The sequence below is a fragment of the Schistocerca serialis genome, chromosome 2 (assembly GCF_023864345.2).
Source record: "Schistocerca serialis cubense isolate TAMUIC-IGC-003099 chromosome 2, iqSchSeri2.2, whole genome shotgun sequence".
In the NCBI taxonomy this organism is placed as follows: domain Eukaryota; kingdom Metazoa; phylum Arthropoda; class Insecta; order Orthoptera; family Acrididae; genus Schistocerca; species Schistocerca serialis.
Genome location: NC_064639.1, coordinates 634190172 through 634204986, shown reverse-complemented (window position 1 = coordinate 634204986; position 14815 = coordinate 634190172).

Sequence of the window (14815 nt, the reverse complement as noted above, 5' to 3'; positions counted from 1 at the left end):
TCCCTCGGGCTTGGGTGTGTGTGTTTGTCCTTAGGATAATTTACGTTAAGTAGTGTGTAAGCTTATGGACTGATGACCTTCGCAGTTAAGTCCCTTAAGGTTTCACACACATTTGAACACTTCGTTAGGTTCCTTTCACAGCTGGTGTATGAGAAGTGTGGCTGCTTTTCCGTCTCCGTTTAAGCTATTATTTTCCTCATTCTTCTCGCACGACATTTTTTATGGTATATGTACGCTGGAGTCTGAAGGATGTTCGTATTTTCTGACCTGAAAACTAATTCTTTGAGTATTCTCAGCATGTTTTCGTGAGATAAATGGCATCTGTTTTCCAGTGTCTCTCAATTAAGATTTATCAAAATTTGTGCCACTCCCTCCTGCCAATCAAATAAACTTTTCACCACTTCCATTACTATCTTTGTATATTTTCAGCGACCCCTGTCAGTCCGACTTCATGTTTCCCTACTCCTGAACAGTATTCAAATACAGGCCATAGAGGTGTTTTATAAGAAATCTCTCTTGTAAACGAACTACAGTTTCCTAGTACCTTACCAATGATTCGAAGCCTTATGATTTAGCTACAAATGTTCCAGGGTTACTTCACTTAATATTTTCACACACTGTTATTCAAAAATATTTGTAGGACGTGACTGATTCCCCGCTATTCCCCGCTTTTACACTTCCTGAACTGCAGAAATTTGTATTTCGGTACATTAAAGCATCAGGATGGTATTTTTTCTAAATGTATTTGATTTTTGAATTATAGAATTTCGTTCTTATTCTTTTAGATAACTGCGAGAGTAAAGAGACTGCAACTAATACCAGGAAATAAGCAATTACTGAAGTAATTTGTAGACCTTGATACTTCTTTTTCCAATAGCAGCTTATATTCTTCTTCTGTGGCACTGTATTCGGCAAATATTACAATTTTCGGCTTTTCTCGATCCCTTCCATTTCTAGTTTTCTTTTGTGTATACTCTAATTACAGTTAAGGGATTAATTTGCCTAGTAGGGAATGGCTGGGAATGGTTGAAGTCTGTATGACATATTTATTCTTTTTCTTAAGAGTTTCGAATAACTTTTTTTGTAGCAATCAGTCCTATTTCAGCAATACCTACGTTTGATGGTACTATGGACAATATTGTCCTGGACTGAGAAAAATACGCTGCTCCAACTGCAATATAATACTTATGTATAAAACCTGTGTCATCTTTGTTGGAGCCTGTGTTAACAATTTTCAGAGAGTTTAAACGCAAATAATTAAAGCTAAAGGGAGACGGAACGTAGTTAATAATCTTATCTCAGTCATGATTGTCTGAAAGTTTACCTACACACCGGTGAACTTTCAGGCATTATTCTTATTGCTTCAGTAGAAAAACTGTAAAACACTGTTATAGTCAACGCGGTAACTGTTCAGTAAGTTATTCAAGAGTTTACACCACATAGAAGCGATTTGCACAGAGTTCAGTGGAGCACATTGTAAATGCTGTTTTTGGCATTTAGCAGACAGCCCTCCACAGGGTCAAACTCATGATGCATTCAGTAGTTATTAATCGTAGCTTCCACACTGGTAGTACCATCTGCTTTAGCCAAGGAAGATGCAAAATTTTCTGATAAATACCTGTGATGTACAGCTATGAAGGCACCTTATACATTCTAATAATCCTAAAGATCATGATGTCATTTCCGGTTACCCGTTTAAATATGACTGTATCTAAATCCATTTTGTTTGATTAAACGAAATTCCGCTTATTCATGCTATAAATTTAGAAGTTGGTGGATGTTCTCTCGTGTGTAAAGGTATTTGCAAAAGTTAATAAGCATTTTGTAGAAGAATTAAGAAATTATATTTTCTTATTTGTTACTACGCTAAAAATCTTAAAAGAGTCTTTGTGTATGTATGTGTGTGTGTGTGTGTGTGTGTGTGTGTGTGTGATGTCGCAAAGTAGCCGAAAGTGGGTACTTGGGTGACCTTGAAAAGTCTGCGTAACTAGGTAGTCGAAAGTAGCGTGTAGTAACCCTCGGTTAGTATCTACATGGAAAGCAAAGTGGGTTAGACACCTCAAGGATACTCTGCTACTAGGAATTCTCAGCAAAACTTCTTGACTTGCACACTGCTGACAAAAAAAATTAAAAAAATCATTTATTGTCTTCAAAAGTAAGAACTTTTTGCATTATTTACTGTAATAGGTTCTTTTAATTTTTCATGTGCTAACAGCACTGTTATCTGGAGTTAACAGCATAACAGGTTTGCGAGTTGTACCACAGTCCCAGTAAGATCCTCAAGAGGTTCAGGAATTATTTATTTTATTACAAATCCAGTCACGAATAACAATGTTATTGATCAGGTTATTAAAGACAGTCAACGGTGACCATCTTCAGATCTGAGTAAATGCAATGTACTATACAATTCGTCTCATTGGGTAATTTGATGATACAGTCACATTAATTAGTCACACAAGCTTTGTCAAAAAATTACAAATGACACAGAAAATTTGTATTTTTTGATAAAGCTTGTGTGGCTAATTAGTGTGACTGTACCACCGAATTACGCAGTGACACGAAGTTAGTTTTTAAGATACTGCATTCACTCAGGCCTGAAGATGTTCATGGGTTGCCGAAATTAACAGTCTGATTAAGAAACAACTGTGGTCAGTGACTAGATTTACATAATGGAATAAAGAAACTAATAGGCCTATGTACGATTTCATGCTAAATAGTGAAGCCTCCATTCTTTTTTTTTTTTTTTTTTTTTGTCTCAACATCGATTGAAGCATTACATGTCATTCATATTACTTGGTCAGTAATCCCATTTTGCTGGGACAGGTTGCAACCATCTACCACTGGAGGGCTCCGAATTGTAGCTTGTAACATGGTGGTGTGTAGCGTAACTATGTCTGTGCGTGAGAAAGAGTGTGCTGTAATCACGTTGCTAACCGTCCACATTCCCCTTCAGCACGACAATGTCAGACCACACGCGAGCGCTACGACATCTGCAACAATCTGACACCTTGGGTTCACCGTCATCGATCATCCTCCATACAGTCCCGACTTGGCCCCACCCCACTTCATCTGTTTCCAAAACTTAAAGAACATATTCGAGAATTTCACTTTGATCGTGATGAAGTCGTGCAAGCGGTGATGTTGTGGCTCCAACAATGTCACCCGTTCGGAACTGATGGTATCAAAAAACTAATCTTTCATTCGAGGACATGCCTTCTACGTGGAGAAAGAAATATTTAGACACAAAGAATAGAAATGTAGAGTGTTAATAAAGTTTGTTTTATTTAAAAAGATTTAAAGTTTTCACATTCAAAATTTGGAGGCTTAACTTTCCAACACGCCCTCGTATGTGAGAATCTGTCACAGAAAGTACTAATTCCTCATAATTAATTCTCATAATTTCTAAATGACAAGCCTATATATTTAAAGGCTTTAGGTGTACTGAACTATATAGTCAAACGTGGGATCGGTGTAGGTACACTATCAGTTCACACACCGACAGCTTAAAGAATAGAATACCAATGTATATAATACAGCTTCAAACTGTACAATGACCCACTGTATTAAGTACTAAAGTCAATCTTGAAAGCGAGAAGAAATATAGAAAAGCTTAGAAATTATATTTACGGTTTGTTGGAAGTCGCTATGTGCTCTTTATCAAACACTGTATGAATATGCTCTGGATAATTTGCGCATCGTTTCAAGCAAAAGCTAGTTCTTCACTCACTTCAACGTTTATTACCTCATATCTGTTGAACCAAGTGTCGGTCTATGATATAATTTTGCAATTGCTTTCAGTGGTATACGTGATGCTCTGCAAAATGGGTTGCAAATAGTGTTATCAGCAATGAAGTAATACAAGGTGCTCAAAAATTATCTTTACAACTCAAGACTTTAACACTTTCAAAACTATCCGATGGTGAGATAACTCATAACGTTTTGTTTCCTCGTTCATATACATCTATGTGTGCTGCCTCAGCGGCACGGATCATGTCTAGCCGGAAGTTTATTGCTCTCCAAGTCCGATTCAAGATCTCCACGGTGTTTAAATGATTACGAATGCGTACCTTCAAGTCCTGTAGATCTCTAATCTCGGTTCGGTACACTAAAACCTACACAAAACATCACGGGAAGAAGTCTAGCGGTGTGAGGTCAGGCGATCGTGGCGGCCATCGGATTGAACCATCTTGTCCAAGCCACCAATCCGGAAACTTATCAGTTAGAAATTGACGGACGTTTGGGTGATGCCCCATCCTGCTGGAATATCACGTCAAGGTTACAAGTGTTCAAATTGTGACACAGCAGACTCTTATAACAAGTCCAGGTGAACACCATTGATGACAGCAGATTCGTTAAAGAGAATGGACTAATGATGCAATTGTGCGTCAGTCCGCAACAAACATTGATCTTGGAACAGTCTCAGTAACGTGAAGATGCTGGGTACTCCATCTACGAACGTTTTGAGGATACAGTTTGCCGGATACATCAAACCTATCCTCATCGGAGTAATAAATCTTTTCCAAAAAGTTATCGTTTGTTCTGGTCTTGCCTAGCATATCCACTGCAAATGGTTCGCGCTGAGGTTTGTCCGTGGACTTTAATGCCTGAAGCAGGTGCACCTTGTAGTGATGTAGTAGCAACGTCTTATGCAAGACATTATGCCAAGAGATGAATACACTAAGCAGACTCAGAAGGATGTAGGTTGCAGTAGGTACTTGGAGATGAAGAAGCTTGCACAGGATAGAGTATCATGGAGATTGGCATCAAACCAGTCTCTGGACTGAAGACCACAACAACAGTATATGCCGATACCGAATGTTCGGTCGGGACGGTGATTACCTTCCATACCGTGCTCGAAAGTTTCGTTGCCCTTGCCCAGTGGACGTCATCTGTATGAACCAGGCCACACACTGAGTTTTGTCCTGAGGCGCCCATACTTTTCCAGGTTTTCAAGTTCAGTTTTGCGTCAATATTGTTTTCATCATGGGATACGATAGCTCGTAAGTTATCACATATTGAAAAACATTTGTTGCTTTCTAGTATAGTTTTAAGAACACTGAAGTCTTAAGCTTTAAAGGTCATTTGTAGACACCCTGTAAATTAAATCATCATAGCTGATGCGGTAGTTTTACTGCACGAACAGCGAAAATGTAGTAAGCTGCTTACTCTTTTGCCTTTCTTTATTTTGTGGGGATTATTAGCAACAAAAAGTTGGTAAAGATCTGAAATTTTATGTAGCGTCTGTCGCTCTCATTTTCAAATACTGGATAAATATAATCTAGGTATTCGCAGGCGGGGAGTTAAGCTGCTTCTAGACATGTACTCAGTTTCTGACTGCCTCACTGAGTAAAACCATTACTAACAGATCATGTCTCTTAATGAGTGGATTATGACAGCATATTTAAATTTTAAATTTGGCCGATATTACTGAAAATCAAATTTTTTTTTACCCTGGAAGACGACAGATAGGCGGCCTACCACGGAGGCTGTGCACCGTGCCCCATGAACCATGAAAAGGCTAACCGTTCAGTAATGACCCGAGTAAGTCATGGACTCTGTTCTGTTATTTTAAACATTTTGTGGCTGTGCGCTCAGCAACCGTGTATCCAATTATATAAAACGTAACAGTCAGCCAACCGGTTGCACACAACTTTTAAAAAAAAAAAAACGCATTAAACAGGTTTCGATAGCTCTAAGACTATCTTCATCAGAATGGTAAAAGGCACATGAACTCACATGACAACTTTTAAATTTTCAGCAACATCGTCAAATGAATGGTTTTGTTCCATGAGTCAAAAATATAGGTCATAATAAAAAAAAATATAGTGATCACAGAATAATACGATCAAGTTTGTGCTGCCGCTTGCAACTATGATTGTATTATTCTGTGATCACTATATTTTTGACTCATCGAATAAAACCATGTCATTTGACGATAGCATTATTACTGAAAATTAAAAAGTTATCGCATGAGTTCATGTAACTGTTACCATTCTGATGAAGATAGTCTTAGAGCTATTGAACCCTGGTAACTGACTTTTTTTAAAAAAAAAGTTCTGTGCAAACGGTTGCCTGACTGTTACATTTTATAAAACACTGTTCTGTACACACGAATACAATTATACCTATACATACATTAAGAATTCATATTTGTTGTCTGGGACATATTGTCTCAGAATTAAGGTAAAAGTAGCTCCCACACCCCGCTTCTGACTAAGATTTTCGGGAGGTGCCCCTTGGCTGCTATAAGTCAAATGCTCGAACTGGAAATCGCCTCCCAAATAGGGACTTTCTCTGCCTGACTAACAGTTCCCATGCTAGCTGGCTAAGGAGCTTCGGCTGTAAAATGGGTCATTACTTCAACAGTCCTCTCTACTTTTGAAGATAGTGAATGAAAGAACGAAAAGAAACATATAAAAAAGTTAAACTACGTCAAAGCCGTCTCGACTGAAATAGTGCAGCATCGTATGATAGCTTCTTCTCAGATTTCCTTTACAGTTCTCCGTAGAAAGAGAGCGAGAATACAAATAAATTATTTCATTTGATTTTCTCTTCCGTTGAGTTTTTCACTAAGGCAGAAACTAGCAAGTAATAAATTTATGACATCGAAAGAAAGGTCGACTAAGTTAGCATTACACCATGCAAGCGAAAGTGATTTAATATCTGCTAACAAAAATAGATAAAAATCTGAGTTGAGTGGCTTGCGCTAATGACTAATCACTTGTAGCGTATTAACTATCTTATTTACCGTACTACGATAGTCGTAATTGCAGCACAATGCTTGAAAAGTAATTTGTTGCGCGCCCGAAAAAATAGACGAAGAGTAATCGTTTTAGTTGCAGCTGACTGTCTGTGAGTGGGCATTCGTTTCGCAAAAAGATAATACGTAACGGTACAGTCAAAGACATACACTACTAGACTGGCAATACCGTATACAACAGTGTCACTGGTGTCACTGAAGCAAACACACCTGAATCGCAATATGGCGGCCAGCGCAAAGGACGTGTAAACTGCTGTTTATTTACCAATAAAACAGACGTAATAAATGGGGATAAGCGGATATAACTATGTTACCTTCAAAGTTCTGACATAATGATCAACACTTACTGCGTGTTTGGCTGTAACTTTTCGTACTGCAGTCGGAGGATACATGGATAGTAACATGTCTCATTGCAAGGGTAACTAGAAAAATGTTACGTATTTTTGCTTTTGGACGGTATATAAGCGTAAATAATTACATTACAGTTTGTCTTATCTGAAATACCGCAGCGTTTAGATAGTTTGTGTATATTTTAAGTAGTTTAATAAATCTAGTATTAACAGGCATTACTTAATGATGTGTTTTTAACCACTTTTGATCAGCTTCTGCGTTTCTTCGAGTAGTATGCTCGTTATGAAAGTGCTCCTGTTAGTAGAATGTGCTATTTGTTGTTGATAACAAGTGTCTTTATTCATTTGAGTGTTCTTACGAAAACAACAGTCTGCTTTACAAGTATGTATATGTTTTTCTCCTAACACATTCTATAATGTAGTGTGTGTTAAACTGAACTAGTACGCAAACATTTGCTGAGTTGCAGAACTTGTTTAGACCATCTACTAAAGCTTATAACGTCATTTCGTTCCAGAAAATGCGCAAACCTCCTAACGCCACCATTTTATCTTACCAAACGTCAGGCTACAGTAAAAGATGCGGGTTTGCCAGTCTAGTAATGTATGATTGTGCATACTGTGTATGTTGAACTGACGTCGTGTGTTGGTAAATGTGACTGGTCTGTGTAAACCACACTTTTTTTATTCTCAGTAATTGTCTGTTGCGAACCATAACTATTTATAGGTAGACGAATAAAGATAAGTGTGCCTTGAGTTGTCCAGAATATTGATGTTTCGAGGATAATAATAAAATGTTAGAATCAGTTACTTAAGAGTGAGACTGCAAGGCAAAATTTTGTATGAAAGTATCGCTCCATTTTAAACCAGCTTGAACGTGTTGTGATCGAAACTGAATGACTACGCTGATCATATTGGACAAAACGCATAAAAAGTAGGGTGTCGTCGTCTGGCTCACAATACCACAGGTATGTGAAATCCCTTTCGGACAAAAGCTGGTTGGCATATTCACCAAATGTTTAAAATTTCCAACTTTCAAAGAAACAAAGATTTTATCCGAAGAAAGAGTGATGACAGTGGTAGAGCATATAGTATGAATCACAAAAAAAAAACGAGGAGAGCACTCTACATGAGAGTAAACCAATTCTGTATAACACTACGACTCATTGTTCGTAGTATCACTTACGAAATCATCAAATGTTAATGAAATTATCCTGAATTTCAACAATATTGACACTATTCAGACTAAACAGCGTCCTTAATATCATGCAATCTGGCTAGTCCTACAGTCTGAAACAAGTGGGAAAAAAACCAATAGTAAGCTTCACCACCTACCTAGGAATCTGCAAAAATTTTAGTAAACTGAATGCAACATTTGGAATAATATGACAAAACTATTTTAAAAGCAGTTAAGCGAAATAGTTTACTGCGAACGAGACCTAGATTTAATCAATATATATAAAATTCAGTGTCCTGAATGACTCATCAAACCTCTAAGGATAGAAACTGGAAATTCGCAAAGGGTGTTAATCTTACATTGCAGGTGTCGTTTAAGAAAGGATTTTTTGAAATTCCACTCCTATAGGGATGAAATAGGGATGAAAGGTTCTCTGAAAACATGTCGCCATCAAGGCAATTTTGAAGCTGGCCCGTCCAAAATTGTTATTTGGTTTCTCGGTCGGAAATAAAGAAATATGTGTTTCAGCGTTTTCGAAAATTTAAACTTTACCGGTTCAAATAGTGGCAGAATTTTTTAAACTGTATTATTAAAGTAATGCTAAAGTATTTTTAAGGCTATATCTATGGAAATTGGTATCTGACTTCTCGGCTACAACTAAAATACCTCATGTTTCATGGGAAATACAACCCATTAAGGTGGTGAAATAGAAGATGGATGTTTTTATAGAAATACTTCACTATGCAAACCTTTCTGGAGCTAAATATATGAGAATTGGTGTTTGGCTTCTCTGTTAGAAATAACAAAATACGCATTTCACTGTTTTTAGAAATCGAAGCCCTAGGAGGTTGAATAGGGCCAGACTGTTTCACTGCGTCATCGTCGCCCAGTCCAAACCACAAAGGATACAAACTTGAAATTTGGAGAGGGTGTGGCATCATTTAAGAAGGGGTTGTTCGAAATTCCACTCCCAAGAGGGTGAAGTAAGGTGCTTCTAGAAAATACGTCGCTGTTAAGGCAATTTTGAAGCTAGAGCTACGAAAATTGGTATTTGGTTTCCCAACACAAAATTTAAAAAAATCAAGTATGGCACAATTTCAAAAAATTCCACCAGTAAGATGGAAAATAGATGATGAAAGATTTTTTAAAAAATAAATCGTTATTATAGAACTATTAAAGCATATTAAAGCTATATCTATGAAAAGTGACATTTGGCTTCTTGGTCAAAAATAAAAAGCTATATATTTCAGTATTTAAGTGTTTTTGTATATTCAATCCCCTGCTGTTGTTGTGGTCTTCAGTAAAGAGACTGCTTTGATACAGCTATCCGTGCTACTCTATCCTGTGCAAGCCTCTTCACCTCTGAATAACTACAGCAACGTACTTCTTTCTGAATCCGCTTAGTATATTCATCACTTGGTCTCCTTCTACGAGTCTCGCCCTCCGCGTTTCTCTCTAGTACTAAATTGGTGACCCCTTGATGCCTCAGAATGTGTCCTACCAACTGATCCATTCGCCTAGTGAAGTTGCGCCACAGATTCCTCTTCTCAACAATTCTATTCAGTACCTCCTCATTAGTTACGTGATCCACCCATCTAATCTTCAGCATTCTTCTTTAGCACCACCTTTCAGAAGCTTCTATTCTCTTCTTGACCAAACTAGTTATCGTTCATGTTTCACTTCCATGCATCCCTATACTCCATAAAAATACAGGGTGTCTCAAAATGAATGTACAGGTTCTAAGGCTTTGTAGCATTTATTACATTCAACTTACAGTCATAAATAATACATCAAATGAAAAAGCAGCTCAAACAGTTTTTCTTACAAGTGTTCACTTAGGTGAAATGTAAAGTCATCACCGAAGGTGACACGATTCAGAATATCTTCATCATAAAGCAGCAATGCTTCATTTCCAAAGTTGACACATCAACTGTATGCCGTAGGCATTTTTCAGCTTGTAACAACAGCAGATCATAAGGATGTAGTTGTAAGCGTCTCCTTAAAGCTCTCCACAGAGACATCACTGGAAATGCTAAATCATGACTAGCCATCCAAACTCATTTCTTGGTGCTGTGTGTAAAAGTTTCTCACTCACCCAGCACATTTTTCAGTCACTCTGGTTCGTTCCACTCTCTTCCCTTTGTGTACAGGTATACAAACGAAACTGTTTGGGTTGCTCTTTCATTTGATGTGTTTTTTATATTTGTAAGGTGAACATAATAAATGCCACAAAGCCTCAAAACCTGTATATTCATTTTGAAACACCCTGTACTTTCAGAAAAGACCTCCCGACGCTTAAATCTATACTCGATGTTAACAAACTTCTCTTCTTCAGAAACGCTTTCGTAGCCATTGCAGTCTACATTTTATACCCTCCCTACTTTGACAATCATCTGATACTTTGCTTCCCAAACAGCAAAATTCATTGGCTACTTTAAGTGTCTCATTTCCTAATCTAGTGCCCTCAATATCACCTGATTTACTTCGATTACATTCCATTATTCTCGTTTTGTTTTTGTTGAAGTTCACCTTATATCGTCCTTGCAAGACACTGTCCATTCCGTTCAGCTGTTCTATCAGGTGCCCTGCTGTTCCCGACAGAATTACAGTGTCATCGGCAAACCTCAAAGTTTTTATTTCTTCTCCATGGATTTTATCTCCCTCTCAAATTTTTCTTTTGTTTCCTTTACTGTTTGCTCAATATACAGGTCAAATAACATCGGGTAAAGGCTACAACCCTGTCTCACTCCCTTATCAACCACTGCTTCCCTTTCGTGCCTCTCGACTCATATTAGTGCCATCGGGTTTCTGTATAAATTGTAAATAGCCTTTTGCTTCCTGTATTTTACCCCCGCCACCTGCAGAATTTGAAAGAGAGTATTACAGTCAACATTGTCAAAAGCTTTCTTTAAGTCTACAAACGCTAGAAACGTGGGTTTTCCTTTCCTTAACCTGTCTTCTAACATAAGTCGTAGGGTCAGTAATGCCTCGCATGTCCCAACATTTCTACGGAATCCAAACTGATCTTCCCCGTGGTCTGTGCAGAATCCGTATTAGCATTTTGCAACTGTGACTTATTAAACTGATAGTTCGGTGATTGCCACATCTGTCAACACCTGTTTTCTTTGGGATTGGAATTATTATATTCTTCTTGAAGTCTGAGGATATTTCGCCTATCTCGTACATCTTGCTCACCACATGGAAGAGTTTTGTCATGACTGGCTCTCCCATGGCTACCAGTAGTTCTAATGGAATATTGTCTACTCCCAAGGCCTTCTTTCGACTTAATTTTTTTAGTGCTCTGTCAAATTCTCCACGCAGTATCATATCTCCCATGTCATTTTCCTCTACGTCCTCTTGCATTTCCATAATATTGCCCTCAAGTACATCGCCCTTGTGTAGACCCTCTATAAACTCTTTCAACTTTTCTGTTTTCCTTTCCTTGTTTAGGATTGGTTTTCCATCTGAGCTCTTGATATTCATACAGGTGGTTCTCCTTCCTCCAAAGGTCCCTTTAATTTCCTGTAGGCAGTATTTATCTTACTACTAGTGATATATGCTTCCATTTCATTTTCCTCTACGTCCTCTTGCATTTCCATAATATTGCCCTCAAGTACATCGCCCTTGTATAGACCCTCTATAAACTCCTTCAACTTTTCTGTTTTCCTTTCCTTGTTTAGGATTGGTTTTCCATCTGAGCTCTTGATATTCATACAGGTGGTTCTCCTTCCTCCAAAGGTCCCTTTAATTTCCTGTAGGCAGTATTTATCTTACTACTAGTGATATATGCTTCTACATCCTTACATTTGTCCTCTAGCCATCCCTGGTTAGCCATTTTGCCCTTCCTGACGATCTCATTTTTGAGACGTTTGCATTCCTTTTCGCCTACTTCATTTTTATATTTTCTCCTTTCATCATTTCAGTTCATTATCTCTTCTGTTACCCACGGGTTTCTACTGGCCCCCGTCTTTTTACCTACTTGATCCTCTGTTACCTATCCTCCTCCTTCTGTATCTCTTTCCCCTGTCTTCCGTAATGCTCTCTCTGAAATTGTTTACAGCCTCTGGTTCTTTCAGTTTATCCAGATCTCATCTCCTTACATTCCTATATTTTTGCAGTTTATTCAGTTTTAGTCTACAGTTCATAACCAATAAATTGTGGTCAGAGTCCACATCTGCCCGTGTAAATATCTTACAACTTAAAACCTGGTTCCTAAATCTCTGTCTTACCATTATATGATCTATCGGAAGCCTTCCAGTGTCTCCAGGCCTGTTCCATGTATACAACCATCTGTCATGGTTCTTAAAGCAAGTGTTAGCTATGATTAAGTTAGGCTCTGTGCAAAATTCTACCAGATGGCTTCCTCTTTAATTCCTTACCCCCCCCCCACCCCCCCCCCCCCCCCCCACCCCTCCGTCCATACCCACCTACTACTTTTCCTTCTCTTCCTTTTCCTGTTATCGAATTCCAGTCCCCCATGACTATTAACTTTTCGTCTCCAATAACAATCTGAATACTTTCTTTTATCGCATCATACACTGCTTCACTCTCTTCATCGTCTGCGGAGCTAGTTGGCAAGTAAACTTTAATCCCATAAGGGAGTGAAATAAGGGATGAAAAGTTTTGTGAAATTTTTTCATTGGTCGTAAGTGGTTACAAAATGGGGGACGAAGAAATAAAAATTATTTGTTATGATGACGATGCAATTTTGCTAGCAAGTAGTGAAGATAACCTGCAGAAACATATATTTAACGTGACAGCCAAAGGTCTGAACTGGTTACATCCACTCAAAAAAATTTTAAAAAAACCTAACGTATGGCCATATCTGTAGAGTGTAGATGCAAACTGGAAGTAGACGTAAAGCTTATTCAACAAATAACAGCATTTAAATACATTTTTACTGAACTGTCCAGCAGTGGAAACGTCGATAAGGAGGTCAGAGAACAAGCAGGAAAAGCAAAGATGTGGCAACGTCTAAAAATGATATAATTTGTAAAGACAAACACTTAGGAAAAGTTGCAGAGGCATGAATATAAAAATAATAGTGAGACGGATTATGACAAACACAGCTGACACAAGACCTGAAGCATCATAAACTAGGAGACTTTTGGAAAACATAGAAATGAAAATTCAGCCAACGCTGCAGGTAAGACACAGAGGGATAGAGTAATAAGTGAAACCGTTGGAAAAGAATGTGAAATGGAGACCATCAATGAGTAGATATATATAAGAGAAAGTACGAATGGAACAAACACACAGACTGCATGAACGAACGGAAGCTTAAGACAATCGAATGAAATGAATCACCTGAAGGTAAAAAAAGTATAGACCGTGCAAGGAAAAGATGATGTGTCCACCTCAAGGTAGACCTAGGCGTACTGAAAGAAATTGTTCGTAGCCTAGAAGAAGCACAGAAGAAAAAGAAGGTGAAGAAGGTGGTAATGACGATGATTTCTGTATACACCTGTTCAACTGCTTCCGGCGATAATTTATGTCACTTTTCCATGCAGAACTGCGAGTTATCATTCTGTTGGTATGCAAATAATCACTCTCTCCCGAAACACGGCATAATCCAGCAAGACTCTACAGTCAAGCAGAAATCTCGCCTAACAATCGCAAAACAGCGATGCTCATGTTAGCCAGAACTTTCAGTCCCAAGATAGCCTGGAAATAGGAGTGGTCGTTTTCGGCAAGGCTTCTTGAAACTCCAGACCGTGACTGTCAGACTTCTGGGTTCAAATTTCTTCGCACAAACCACATCAAATATGAGAAAAGAGGAACTACTACTGCTCTCTTGAGCTGGGGATGGACTAGAAATTGTTTTACTATTATTTGTTATGGTTGTACAGTGTCAAATGCAAAGTAAATGAATAAGCAAACGAAAATACATAGTCTTGTTTCTCAAGCACACTTCTTACTTTGACTGACTTATGGTCAGACGTATTCCTTCACATCGGATGAAAATTCTACGACATACCTTTTTACATTATGGAAAAGAGGTTGAAAGTCTATTATGTCGTTTCTGTCTTCTCTTAGCGAAATGTAACATTTACAATATTGTTCCCGTTATTGGGGATTGTCTCGCACTGCAGAAATTTTCGCAATTTTTTTTAAGTTCCTTTCATATTACACATATAATTATTTATACGGAAATACCAGTATCACCAAGTGCCTTTCCTCATACCTTTAATTCCTTTATGTCCCTCATCTGATACTAATTGTGGATTATCAATATTTTCGTTACACACCATCCGTCTTTGCGTTTCCTTACTTAAAATATACAAGTATTTTAAGTATTTTCTTTAATACTTCAACTTTTCCCTCTTCTCGCATCCTGTCGAAGATATTTTCGAATATTTTTGTTTAATTTTGTGCATTCTATCATGTTCATCTTATTGTTTTGTGAAATTCTCGTCTTATGTTTAATAATTACCTTCTTCCCTTAGAAATTTAAGTTTCATTTGCTTTTCTCCTGCCTACTACATCTTTTGTTAATTGCCTTAGATACATAATTAAATAATTGGTAGTTTC